Source organism: Podarcis cretensis, assembly GCF_951804945.1.
Source record: "Podarcis cretensis genome assembly, chromosome: 3".
NCBI lineage: Eukaryota > Metazoa > Chordata > Lepidosauria > Squamata > Lacertidae > Podarcis > Podarcis cretensis.
Genome location: NC_137172.1, coordinates 6,162,899 through 6,177,258, shown reverse-complemented (window position 1 = coordinate 6,177,258; position 14,360 = coordinate 6,162,899). Strand labels below are relative to the sequence as shown.

The window sequence follows — 14,360 nt, the reverse complement described above, 5'->3', positions numbered from 1 at the left end:
TAAGAACTTTGCTTCAGGAAGAGAACAGAAATCGTGCTCCAGCGGTATGGCAGCAGCAGGAGGCCCCATTAGATAAAGTAGTGCTTCAGGTTAAGAACAGTTTCAGGTTAAGTAGGGACCTCCAGAATGAATTAAGTACTTAACCTGAGGTACCACTGTATTCACATTCTGTTTCAGTTCACCTGCTGCTTCAGAAAGTGCAAATAAGGTTGGAATGCCTTTAAAATTGAACTGAATAAAATTCCTTCTCCTTAATTCCCATTCCCTCCTCCTTTCTTCTCCTCCTTGTCATTCAGTCCTTTTTCTTGGAGCTGTTTGGGGGGATTCCTGCCCATAGGTGAAATGTGCCATTTTGGCTTCAAAAGCAACAGCACTCATTCCTGAAAATAGGAAACAGAGGGGATGGAGTGTTTTATTTTGCTTTTATTGCAAGGAACAAGCTCATACAATTGATGGAATTTTTCTGAAGTCTTCATTTATTAATTTTTATCTGGATGCTTTGGGGAATAAGCAGAAGGTGTCTCCAGAAAGGGATTAAGCAGGATCCAGTGGATCTCAAGGTGAGGGAACATCTCCCATTTTTCAAAGGATCCTGGGTAAGCAGGCAGCAATCATTCCTTCCTGAGAAATCGGGAAAAGAAAAATACCAGAGTTAATCCCATTTCAGAGGCAGCACTTGCACTACAAACCATTTTAATATTTTCTCCCTTTATGGATCAATTTTTATTGCCCTGGGGAAACTCTTTTTGATAGGCCAACAATAATGCATGCAAACAGGCATACTTTACACAATATAATAATAATAATAATAATAATAATAATAATAATAATAATAATAATAATAATATATTCATACCCCACCCATCCCCTTCATGGATCACTGCCTTGTCGTGGCGAAGGGGCTTGAATAACTCAGAGAAGCTATGAGCTATGCCGTGCAGGGCACCCAAGATGGACAGGTCATAGTGGAGAGTTTTGACCAAACGTGATCCACCTGGAGCAGGAACCAGCAAGCCACTCCAGTATCCCTGCCAAGAAAACTCCATGGACAAAGACAACAGGCATATACAAGTTATGACACTGGAAGATGAGCCTCTCAGGTCGGAAGGCGTCCAACATGCTACTGAGGAAGAGCGGAGGACAAGTACAAGTAGATTCAGAGCTGATGAAGTGGCTGGGCCAAAGCCGAAAGGATGCTCAGTTGCGGATATGCCTGGAAGCGTAAGGAAAGTCCAATGCTGTAAAGAAAAATATTGCATGGAATGTAAGAACCATGAACCTTGGTAAGTTGGATGTGGTAAAAAATGAAATGGCAAGAATAAATATTGACATCCTGGGCATCAGTGAACTAAAATGGACGGGAATGGGCGAATTCAGTTCAGATGACCATCACATCTACTACTGTGGGCAAGAAACCCGTAAAAGAAATGGAGTGGCCCTCATAGTCAAAAAAAGAGTGGCAAAAGCTGTACTGGGATGTAATCTCAAAAATGATAGAATGATCTCGATATGAATCCAAGGCAGACCTTTTAACATCACAGTAATCCAAGTTTATGCACCAACCACTGGTGCTGAAGAAACTGAAATTGACTGATTCTATGAAGATTTACAACACCTTATAGAAATGGCACCAAAGAAGGATGTTCTTCTCATTATAGGGGATTGGAATGCTAAAGTAGGGAGTCAAGAGATAAAAGGAACAACTGGCAAGTTTGGCCTTGGAGTTCAAAACGAAGCAGGGCAAAGGCTAATAGAGTTCTGTCAAGAGAACAAGCTGGTCATCACAAACACTCTTTTCCAACAACACAAGAGATGACTCTACACATGGACATCACCAGATGGGCAGCATTGAAATCAGATTGATTATATTCTCTGCAGCCAAAGATGGAGAAGCTCTATACAGTCAGCAAAAACAAGACCTGGAGCTGACTGTGGCTCAGATCATCAGCTTCTTATAGCAAAATTCAAGCTTAAACTGAAGAAAGTAGGAAAAACCACTGGGCTGGTAAGATACAATCTAAGTCAAATCCCTTAGGACTACACAGTGGAAGTGAGGAACAGGTTTAAGGATTTAGATTTGGTGGACAGAGTGCCTGAAGAACTATGGCTCGTAACATTATACAAGAGGCAGCAACTAAAACCATCCCAATGAAAAGGAAATGCAAGAAAGCAAAGTGGCTGTCCAACGAGGCCTTACAAATAGCGGGGGAGAGAAGGCAAGCAAAATGCGAGGGAGATAGTGAAAGATACAGGAAATTGAATGCAGATTTCCAAAAAATAGCAAGGAGAGACAAGAAGGCCTTCTTAAACGAGCAATGCAAAGAAATAGAGGAAAACAATAGAATGGGAAAAACCAGAGATCTGTTCAAGAAAATTGGAGATATGAAAGGAACATTTTGTACAAAGATTTCCATAATAAAAGACAAAAGTGGAAAGGACCTAACAGAAGCAGAAGACATCAAGAAGAGGTGGCAAGAATACATAGAGGAACTATACCAGAAAGAAATGGATATCTCGTATACCCCAGGTAGTGTGGTTGCCGACCTTGAACCAGACATCCTGGAGGGTGAAGTCAAACGGGCCTTAGAAAGCATTGCTAATAACAAGGCCAGTGGAAGTGATGATATTCCAGCTGAACTATTTAAAATTTTAAAAGATGATGCTGTTAAGGTGCTACACTCAATATGCCAGCAAATTTGTCAAACTCAGCAGTGGCCAGAGGATTGGAGAAGATCAGTCTACATCCCAATCCCAAAGAAGGGCAGTGCCAAAGAATGCTCCAACTACCGCACAATTGCACTCATTTCACACGCTAACAAGGTTATGCTTAAAATTCTACAAGGCAGGCTTAAGCAGTATGTGGACCAAGAACTCCCAGAAGTGCAAGCTGGATTTAGAAGAGGCAGAGGAACCAGAGACCAAACTGCAAATATGGAGAAAGCTAGAGAGTTCCAGAAAAACATCTACTTCTGCTTCATTGACTGTGCAAAAGCCTTTGACTGTGTTGACCACAGCAAACTATGGCAAGTTCTTAAAGAAATTTCCAAATTCCTGTGGGAAGGGAAGAAACCTAGGATTAAACACCTGATCTTAATAGACATAAAAGAGAGAGGAGGCTTTTCCCTACCCGACCTAAAACTTTACTACGAGGCAGCCTGTTTCACCTGGCTAAAAGATTGGTGCACGTTGCAGGATCCGGACCTCCTGGACCTGGAAGGTTTTGACAACCGTTGGGGATGGCACGCCTACCTAATATATGGAAAAGCAAAAATTCATAAAAATTTTACCAACCATATAATTGTTATTCTAAAGCAGCAATGCAGCAGCAAGCAAAGGCTCTAGCAGCCAAGTCAGCTGCTTGTGGCTGGAAAGCCAAACAGGATGTGTGTGACTGTTGCCATGGAAACAAAGGGGCAGTCCATTCTGTATTGAGCACCGGATGTTAGCTCAGTGTGTGTCATATGACCTGTACAGGATGTACATGGGTGGAGTCTGGAGTTTCTCTCTGTTTGTTGAAGAGAGCAGACATGTTTTCTCTGTACTGAAGTGAAAGACAGGAATAAAACATGTAGATACATTTCTGTCTGTGTCTGATTCCCCTCCCTGGGGATATGCTGGAGAGCAGGGAGGAGGAGAAGCAGTTTGGTGTGTTTTTCTCACAGCCTGAGGAAAATCGCCGGAACGGACCTCGTGTATTTCGCCTGCCGGGAGTCGCCGGAGGGAGGTCAAAAGAATTCAGCCGGTGCCTGGAGAGATAGGCACATACCTCTGACCGAGCCTGAATTCTGACATTGGTAGCAGAGGATGGTTGCTACGATCCATGGGAGTCTGCATCAAGGAGACTGTATTCATCCCTCTCCATGGAAGCCTGAGATGGATGCTGATTCTCTGCAGCTAGAAGCTGACCAGAAGAAGCTGAAAGCCAAGCTACGGAGCCCAGGTATGAGATTTTCGGGCTTAAGAGTGTGAATGCAGATGGATTAATTCTCTGCTTCATGGGAGCAACGTTTGGGAAAAACAGCTCCGAGAGAGAAGAGTCTGCATTCCAGACATTCTTGTGGTTTTTCCTGTCCAAGGAAAGGAATGTGGTTGCTTAGCAACGCAGGCCAGTTTCAAGATAAGGGCTGGAAGTCAGGCTATGCCCAAAGAGGCACAAACAGCTCGTGTTTTGACTAGGCCTTTACAAAGGAACTGTGAAAGGGGACTTTCCAAGCGGCCAGTGTTATTGCTGCCAGGTGCACAGAGTGTAAACAAGCCAGCTATTGGATTTTAGAGGCTTGTGTTTGAGAGTCAATGCAAGGACTCAAAATGGATGCCAAGAAGGGGGAAGGCCTGCCTTCTCCACCCCTTTTGACCAGTGACAATTATGCATCTTGGTCTATTAAGATGAAGGCTTTGCTGCAGAATCAGAGACTGTTTAGGGTGATTGAGAACCCCATCCCTGCAGCACCAACGCCTGTTTGGGAGTCACAGGATGTGAAGGCCAGAACTGCTATAATTCTGTGCGTGTCAGACTCTCAGCTTGTTCATATACAAGATTTACAGCACGCGAAAGATGTTTGGGACACGCTGAGAAGGACACATCAGAGAGATGCAGGTTCTTCAGCGTTGCTGTATTTTGAAAAGCTGACTAACCTGAGGCTTGCGCCTGATGGAGATGTTCAAGCGCACCTGACGGAAATGAAATTTCTGCGTCAGCAGATGGTGGAACGCAATTTCCGTCTGCAGGAGGAAGTGTTTTGCTTCATGGTGATCAACAGCCTGAATCGGACTTACAAAACTGTTGCCAGTCAGCTGGGGTCTCTCCCAGCGCAAGATCTAACGTCGGACAGGGTCTTTGCCGTCGTCCTGAACGAACATGACAGACTTGCCGCACTGGAGGTGAAGGACAGGGGGAGACAAGAACGGTGTTCAGACACCCCCACTGCTGTAGCTACTGGAGGAGACGCTGTAGCTTTGAACGTTGTCCGATGCCACAATTGTGGGCAGACTGGGCATCTTCAGCGGTACTGCAAGAAGCCACGTCAGAATAGAGGAGCCAAGGGAAGCTCCACGAAGTCTGAGGCGTCAGGCAGAAGTCATGCCAAGTCACAGGCGAAGCCTGCAAAGGCTTTGATGTCCCTAAAAGCCACACCACAAGTGGGGAATTCCTTCGTTTTAGACACGGGAGCGACGGTTCACATGACCCATCGCAGGGATTTGTTTTCGTCGTTTAAGAAGCAAAGCTTCGTTGTACAACAAGCCAACGGTCGAGAGCTGGAAGCCACCGGAATTGGGACTGTGTATCTTAAAAGTCTGAACTTGACTATAAACGATGTTTATTTGGTTCCAGAGTTGAAGTACAATCTGCTCAGCGTTTCGCAGATTGCCAAGAAAGGACTAAAACTGTCCTATGATGATCAACACTGCGAGATCTACAAAGATGGAGAGTTGTATCTTTCTGCCAAAGAGAAAGATGGACTGTATTTGTTGACTTTTGATCAAAGTGATTACATGGAATGTAATTCTTGTGATTCTAACATGATCTCTTTTGCAGGTGTAGCCAAAAAGAACGCCAAGCAGGTCACCTCGAGGGTCGACAGGGCATTTCAGCGGGTGTATGCTGATGTGATTGGTCCTTTAGCACCATCTAGAGGCAATGCAAAGTATTACCTAATATGTGTTGATTCTTTTACAGGTTTTGTCTGGATTTATCTTTTGGAGAGACCGAAAGAAGCCTTAGAAAGGTTTAAAGAGTTTTGTGACAAGGTTAAAAACATGCATGATGCTGACATAGATTGTCTTTGCACAGATGAGAAGCCAATTTTTCTCTTACAGGATTTCCAGAGGTTCCTGAAGAAGAAAGGGATAAGACACAAAATTGCTAGTTCCGAAGAAGCTTGGAACAGATGTGTTTGTGTTAGGGTGAACAAAGAATTGCAAAAGGGAATGCATGCGCAATTGCTTAGTTCACATCTGCCACATGAGTACTGGGCTGAGTCACTAATGTCATATTGTTACACGTGGTTGAGAAAGGTTTCAAAAGACTTGGGATGTTCTCCTTTTGAGAAACTGTTCCACAGAAAACCTTCTGTTGCCCATTTCAAGGTTTTTGGGTCTCATGTGAGGACAGAAGCTCCGGGTGGAGTAAAGAATGCCAGAGGCATTTTTGTGGGTTATGAAAAGGGTCTCTACAGAGTAATTTTGTCTGAATCTGGTAAGGTGATTCTCACAAAATTTCTAGAGAGTGCTCCTGAACAGGAGAGAGTGACTGTTCACACATTTCCCACAGGTGATGATGATGATTCTGATGATGATGATGATGAATTTGATCTTATTGAGTTCAGTAGTACTGATGATGACAGCGATAGCTCAGACAGCTCAGTTGTCACAGTCATTGAGAGGAAATCTCACATAATGACTAGACCCTCAGAAGAAGAGGATGAACCACTGATTAAGCTTAGTACTGGTTCTTCAGAGAGTTCAGAGGCTGAACCAGAAAGCAAGGGAGAACAGCACCTCTTACGTAGGTCTGAGAGAGCAACGAAGGGTGTACCACCCAAGAGGTATTCAAAGGAGTTTGCCAACCAAGCTATTGCATGTGTTGCTGTTGTAAACGACCAAGGTCAAATTGAAGCTGTGTCTGAGTCAGAGACAAAGGCACAACAGAGAGTTGTTAACCAAGGTAATGCAGAAGCACTCATTCCTTGGAAGTCACACAACCAGAGAGGTACATTGGTAAAACCAGTGGCGGGTAGTTCCAAGGATGGAACTGAAACAACAGGGGAGTGTTATATGTATAACAACTGTTTGTTTTCTTCTCTGGATGACGCTTTGCTCGCTGCACGCATTGATACTTTAGGGGGAGTATGTTATTCTAAAGCAGCAATGCAGCAGCAAGCAAAGGCTCTAGCAGCCAAGTCAGCTGCTTGTGGCTGGAAAGCCAAACAGGATGTGTGTGACTGTTGCCATGGAAACAAAGGGGCAGTCCATTCTGTATTGAGCACCGGATGTTAGCTCAGTGTGTGTCATATGACCTGTACAGGATGTACATGGGTGGAGTCTGGAGTTTCTCTCTGTTTGTTGAAGAGAGCAGACATGTTTTCTCTGTACTGAAGTGAAAGACAGGAATAAAACATGTAGATACATTTCTGTCTGTGTCTGATTCCCCTCCCTGGGGATATGCTGGAGAGCAGGGAGGAGGAGAAGCAGTTTGGTGTGTTTTTCTCACAGCCTGAGGAAAATCGCCGGAACGGACCTCGTGTATTTCGCCTGCCGGGAGTCGCCGGAGGGAGGTCAAAAGAATTCAGCCGGTGCCTGGAGAGATAGGCACATACCTCTGACCGAGCCTGAATTCTGACAATAATAAGAAAGTCACTCTTTGCTGTGTGGGAAATATATCAAGACCTGGTGGAGCCTAAAGTCCCGTGGTGGACTTCTCCAGTAGAAGCCATAGCAGTAAAACGGAAAAATACTCAGGAAAGCTGGCTAACATATAAAATATTTCTAAAAAATGAAGATAACCAAATAAAATTTAAAAACTTTGAGGAAATAAGAGAACACATTCCAGACTGGTTCCAATACCATCAGCTATTTGAAAAATTTAAATCTGACAAACAAAAGGGGTTCTCAACAGAAACTTCCCGATTCGAATCTGATCTTGTAAATTCTAAAAGAAAAACTCTTTCCAAAACTTACCGACTCCTCCTTGACTGGACAGTCAAGGAGGAGGAGGTAACAGTGGCAATGGTGAGGTGGTCCCAGGATTTTGGCCATTCAATAACCATGGCCCAATGGGAAAATTTATGGAAGATCAATTGGCAATTTACAAATTGTTACACGATTAGAGAGAACTTTCAGAAAATGCAACATCGTTGGTATCTAACACCATGGAAACTTTCAAAAATGTATAAAAATGTGTCAAGTAATTGTTGGAGATGCGGAGACTCAGGAACATTCTACCATATGTGGTGGATATGTAGGAAAATACAGGTATTCTGGGAGAGTATACATGCAGAACTGCAAAAAATGCTAAAGATCTCTTTCAATAAAAAACCAGAGGTCTACCTCCTGGGAATAACAGATTTGGATATTCTACAAAAGAGGAAGGGTATCTTTTTATATGCGACGGCGGCAGCAAGAGTTTTGATCGCAGCAAAGTGGAAGAGTGATGAGGTATCCTCTGTGCAAGATTGGATCCAAAAGCTGACAGAATATGCCGAATTAGATGGTTTATCAGAAAAAATAAAGAATAAATCAAAACAGGAATTTGTTTGTAAATGGGAGGTTTTCAAAGAATATCTGAAAAATAAATATAGTAGTTTAAATTCTGTTGCAGCATTCGAGGAACTTCAGTAATAGTTGCAAGGTAGATATAAGAAATTAGATTTATTGAGAATAAGTTTAATTATGAAAAAAAAATGTGTATTGGCAATGAGTAATATGAATTTGAAATATGGAACAGACGGGAGGTTGGGTCTTTAGTGTTAAGACTAATAGATGTTTTATTGTTTGCTAAAAAAAAATTGTGTCTATGGTTATTTTTGTAATTTGTGTGTAATTTGGTATTTGTGTTTTGTTGTTGTTGTTTTTCTTGTTGTACAAATAAAATAAAATGGAAAAAAAGAAGAAGGTTGATCGCCAAAGAATTGATGCTTTTGAATTATGGTGCTGGAGGAGACTCTTGAGAGTCCCATGGACTGCAAGAAGATCAAACATATCCATTCTTAAGGAAATCAGCCCCAAGTGCTCGCTGGAAGGACAGATCGTGAAGCTGAGGCTCCAATACTTTGGCCACCTCATGAGAAGAGAAGACTCCCTGGAAAAGACCCGGATGCTGGGAAAGATGGAGGGCACAAGGAGAAGGGGACGACAGAGGACGAGATGGTTGGACAGTGTTCTCGAAGCTACCAGCATGAGTCTGACCAAACTGCGGGAGGCAGTGGAAGACAGGAGTGCCTGGCGTGCTCTGGTCCATGGGGTCACGAAGAGTCGGACACGACTAAACGACTAAACAACAACAACCCCGCCCTTCTGGGCCACTTCCAACAAAATATTAAAATAAAATATTCTATTAAACATTAAAAGCTTCCCTTAAAAGGGCTGCCTTCAGACATCTAAAGAAACATCTGGTTAAGTCTAGCAAGCATCAAAAAAACTTTGATGACACTTATATTCTGGCTACTCATTTGATCTCTTGTCTGGTGAGCTGAAGCTACCTTACGCAACATCTCCTCAGAAATCCACATCTCCCCCTCTGAATGAAGGGATAGATACAACCTCCAGATCTGCAAAAGCCACCGTTGTCTCTGCATTGTTGACTATTCCCTGCTGTTAGCTGGGCAGATCCTACACAGAGGAAGAAAAATAGGTTACTGTCCACTGGGGAGAGGAGAGGAAATTCAGAAGAGGAAGAAAGGGAGGCACAAGTTCAGGAATGGGGGATTCTGCGACTCTCTGGATGTTGGGGCGTTCCACTCCCAGCACCTCTCAGCCATTAGCTGAAGTTGCTCCCCATTCCTGCTTTAGAATCACTTCATCAGAAATGGGAACTTCAACGAAGTGCTTATAGTTCAGAGTGCTCCTTTTCATGGTCTCAGCTGGCCATGCCCTCATCCGTGGTACACCATTCAATGTACCCTCCTCTCCAGTCCCCACCCCCACAAATAGACAATGGGCCTCATTAGTCTGTGGGCTAATTTTTTGGGTGGGAGAAGGTTTCCTGAGTCCCTCACCCTTAAGATTTTTTTGAATATCTGCTGTGTTTGAGGTCCTCCCCCAAGCATCCCTTTTGTGCAAGGATGACGTTGTTTTGCCCACATGGAAACCAGGATTCCGAGTGAGTTTCCTATTGGTTTATAGGAGAAGATGGAGGGCATTGACTGGGTCATCTACTCCGCCCTGTGAACAATGCAGAGAATCCAGAACATGAGCGTCCCCCAACAGAGGGCTTTTCAGTGAGCAAGAGCCCACCACAGCTGCTCTTACCATCAAGAAGGTTTTTCTAATGTTCAACTGAAATCTATGTATAACTTGATCCAAATAGTCCTGCCCTCTGGGGCAGCAGAGAGCAAGTATTTTCCCTCTTCGGTGGAATAGCCAAGCATCAACTCATCACCTCCAAGGAGGGTTTGGGGAGACTCTTGCAAGCTGCTTAATGGTTTAGTAATCTCAAAACAGAGCAGAAGCTGCTACAGTTCTGTGCAAGTGTGCAATGGGAGTTGCAGCGCATGGTGCAGGGTGCAGCTTCTGGGGAAACCCATTTCTGATGGAAGGACCAAGGCAGTTTCCTTCTATGGTATAAAAGTTAGATGGAAACGCTTGTTCCCTTTGCAGGGCCACAGAACAACGTCTTGATTCCTCTTCCCCTTCCCATTGGCTGACAAGTGTCCCTCTCCCTTACCTGAGGAAGACAGGAGCAGCAAAGAGAGAACTGCCAGGCACAACTGGAGGATCTTCATGACTCAGCTGGGATGGAGCAATGTGGGAAAGCTGGATGCAATGTTACAAGCAAGGCCAAGTCTCAAAGGTTTCCAGGGCAAGACGGAGCTTCCAATATTTATAGGATCCTTGGGATGTTGTGACACCGGGAGCGGTTGAAGGGAATCTTGCCGAAATCAAAGGCCGTTGGAAAGGTATTGCTACAGTCTGTCAGTCAGAGCAGTGTCCACAAAGACAGTTCCCAGTTACAGACCACAAACGTTAAGAACAGTTGCCTCTTTCAGCATTTCCTCATTCTTACAAAACAAAAACTGCCTACCTATCTTAGGACAATGTGGAGGTTTTTTTAATTTTTAAATAGAAGTATTTAAAACAAGCAATAGAGCAGGAATGTACAGTGTAGCAACAACAAAAAAGTTTGGAGATTTAAAACAAAAACTGAAAAAATGAATAGGCTCACAGTGTACATTAGGCACTCTGAAGATGAAGCAAAGGGGGTTTCAAACTACAAATTAATCCAGAGATTAGGATACCATCAAGCCAAAGAGAAAAACAGATAATTGACTGCTGCAGAATGCTTTAGTGTTTTTCAAGACTTCCAAAACCTGTAGTAGCCATTGTGGCTACAGTTCCCATCATTCTGTAGCCTTCCTTTCTGAAAGATAGTATTCTACATGAAAGGAGGTTTTGTGTTGACAGTGGATCAGTCTGATGAGGAAGGCTTTCTCTACTAGAGGTATAGGTAAAAGGTAAAAGGTAAAGGACCTCTGGATGGTTAAGTCCAGTCAAAGGCGACTATGGGGTTGCAGCTCTCATCTCGCTTTCAGGCTGAGGGAGCTAGCGTTTGCCCACAGACAGCTTTCCAGGTCATGTGGCCAGCACAACTAAACTGCTTTTGGTGCAATGGAACACTGTAACCGAAACCATAGAGCACAGAAACTCCATTTACCTTCCCGCCGCAGCGGTACCTATTTATCTACCTGCACTGGTGTGCTTTTGAGCTGCTAGCTTGGCAAGAGCTGGGGCAGAGCAACAGGACCTCACCTCGTCACGGGGATTTGAACCGCCGACCTGATCGGCAAGCCCAAGAGGTATAAGCAGAGGCTGAATAGTTATCTCTTAAGGATGCTGCAGTTCCAACCTGTGCTGGAGATTCTTCCCTGAGCTTAAGGTTGGACCAGGCTGCCTCCAATATCCTTTCCAGCAATGACTTCTGAAATATATCAAGTTACTATGGGAGGGTTTCCATCTCTGGGTGTTTGAGACCCGCCATCTTTTTCCAAAGGATTCCAGAGGTAGGATGTGTGTTTTAGAAGATAGGAAGCTACCTCATATTGAGTCCATTTAGCTAAGCATTGCCTAAAAGTGTCATAAACACTCTCCTTCTGTTCCAGTCTTTCCTTTCAACCTCCCTCAGCCACTTACCACAGACATCACTACCCTCCAGAATCTCCGTCCCCCTGACCCACAACCCCTTTCTTTCATCCCAGTGCTTCATCTTGCTCATCCACAGCACTGCAAATGCACCCTTTACCCCCAGCCCCTTCCACCTGCTACCTCCCCAGTTCCTCCTCTTCTCCAGCATTCTGCAAGCTGTCTAGAAAGATTTTTAATAATCTCAACGGCCTCAGCCCAGTATACCTGAAGGAGCATCTCCACCCTCTTTGTTCAGCTCTAGACCTTGTTTAGAACCTCAAACCCGGATAATAGAAAATTGGCAACCAGTGCATCTCTGAGCAGCGTAACATGTTGTCCCTAGTAGCTGCTCCTGTGTGACGTCTGGCTGCTGATTTCTACTAGTTTTATCAGCACTGTTTACAAGGCTTAGCCTCACAGAAAAACCAAAAGACAACCTGTGGTGGTTATAGGGTATATTGCTGGAGAGGGGGATGCCACACCTCCCTTCCCATTTTGTCATATTTCACTATCCTCATTGTGGCTCAACAGACTGTTTTGGGAGAATCCTTTCTCCTATTAGGGTTCTTTTCTACAGATCTGCTTTGCTTCTGCACAATCTTTTTTTTTTAAAAAAAAATAATAATATTTATTGCTTTTAAACCTTACAACAAGAAGAAAAAGAAAAGGAGAAAAAAGAAGAAGAAACAAAAGAAAGAAAAAGCAATACAATACAATATATAAACAATACACCACACAACATTAACACATTAAACAAAACAAAACAAAACAAAAACAATTTAAAAACATACATCCTGCGATTTCAATGCCTTATCTTTCATTCCCTTGTTTCATCGACTTCCTCTAACCCCTCTTTTTGTATTCCACTTCTATTAATTGTTTCAGCAATTCCTTTCCATCTTTCACTATTTTCTGTCATATAAATATCTTAACTTATTTTAACCTTATTTTCCATTAATACTATAATACTTATTTATGCTTAACTCCTTATAACATTTCTACTAAAGCCATATAATTTCATTCCAACATTTTTCTAACACTCATTAATTTTACAGTATTTCTATAAATAGACTTTAAGCTTTTTCCAATCTCCTTCCACCGTCTTTTCTCCCTGGTCTCGGATTCTGCCAGTCATTTCCATCAATTCCATATAGTCCATCAACCTGGTGATCTTCTGTCCAAGGCTCTTAACTCTTTTCCAGGTCCCTTCTGCAAGTCTTCTTCGTATACTTTGTCTTCTGCTGATCTTGTTCTTAATTTCCTTCCTTTGATGCTGAAAAGTAGGTCTCGGGGGAGCTCCAACCTAGCAATATTTTTATTCCTTCTCGACATGTCATCCACATCTCCATGGTCAAAACTAAAATCCAAAAGATATTTCGGGACGTGTTTCAAAATCCCTCCAAATCTGAAGGTCCCCACAACTCCAATTTCCTCCTGACCCAAGCCCAGATCCCAAAGGTCAGTAAATCCCTGCATGAGATGATCTATCCAACTTTCCTTCTCCAGTCCAAGCAGGGTTCCAATCTGACTTTCTCTGAATTCAATCATGTAGGGCAACAACTTGTAGTCATCAAATTGCCTCTGTAAGGCTGGGGCTCTCTCCCTCTCCACTTGTATTACTTTAGGTTCAACAACCACAACTTTCTCCCTCGCTTTCTCCACCATTTGGCATGTCAAAGTAGGTTCCTGTATCAGTTCCTGAATATTTTCTGTGTAGATGTTCACTTTTTATCCCAAATTAGTCGCTTTTTGTCCCAAAATATCAATTTTAATATTCATCACATCCGTCTTCTTATGGAGCTGTTCCAATGACTCACTTATCTTGAATAGTGCAATCACTAAGGCTTCTTCTGTCAACATTCTCAAGCGATCCAAGGTCAATCTCACGGTTTTCTCTTGCAGCTGGGGATTCCACCAGCCCAACTCTTGTAACAATTTCAAAGGCTCCCTCTAGAAGAAACAATTTCTGTTTGTATCAATCCTTTTAAGCACAGTTCAAGCAGTAAGATTAGTTTCAATTTTCAACTACTTTTACTCCTTTTTAAACGCAGGAGACAATGGAAACAATGTATTTCTCTTATTTAACTAACTGTCACAGTCAATGAACTTTCCCGAAAACGTCAGTCTTAAGCAGACCGTTTCCAGGTTCAGAGCGGTGGTGATCCAACTTTCTTCACTCTCTCCTGCAGGCTTACACAATCCAAAATTTCCCCCCTCTTCTCCTGCCTCCAAGGGGGGTTTAATAATTTTAGCCAATGGAAGTTTAATCCTTTACATAGGACTTTCCAAGACTTTAGCTTGCAAATTCTTTGCTTCAATCTATTTACAAAAGGGGAAGGCGGACTTCCTGTTTGAAACCTCCCCATATCGGTGCCAAATTAAGACGTTTAAAAATCCAATTTTCCATTCTACTCACGGGTAATTGTTTAGAATCAAATTGTCCACAGGAAAAAGTCAGCGCTCTCCGGCAACAGCAATGCGGCTTCACTCTGTGAAAGTAGCAGTCAATTTGAAGCCCCGCGCCA

At 43.2% G+C, this 14,360-nt stretch overlaps 1 long non-coding RNA gene across 1 annotated transcript; it reads right to left on the bottom strand.

The window, feature by feature from the left end:
- Positions 1-407: 407 nt before the first annotated feature.
- On the bottom strand, positions 408-10,728 carry LOC307212089. Its single transcript, XR_013836814.1, has 3 exons — positions 10,382-10,728; positions 9,198-9,327; positions 408-621 (listed from the first exon to the last, which is right to left on the bottom strand). It is a non-coding gene; the product is annotated as an uncharacterized lncRNA (long non-coding RNA).
- Positions 10,729-14,360: the final 3,632 nt, after the last annotated feature.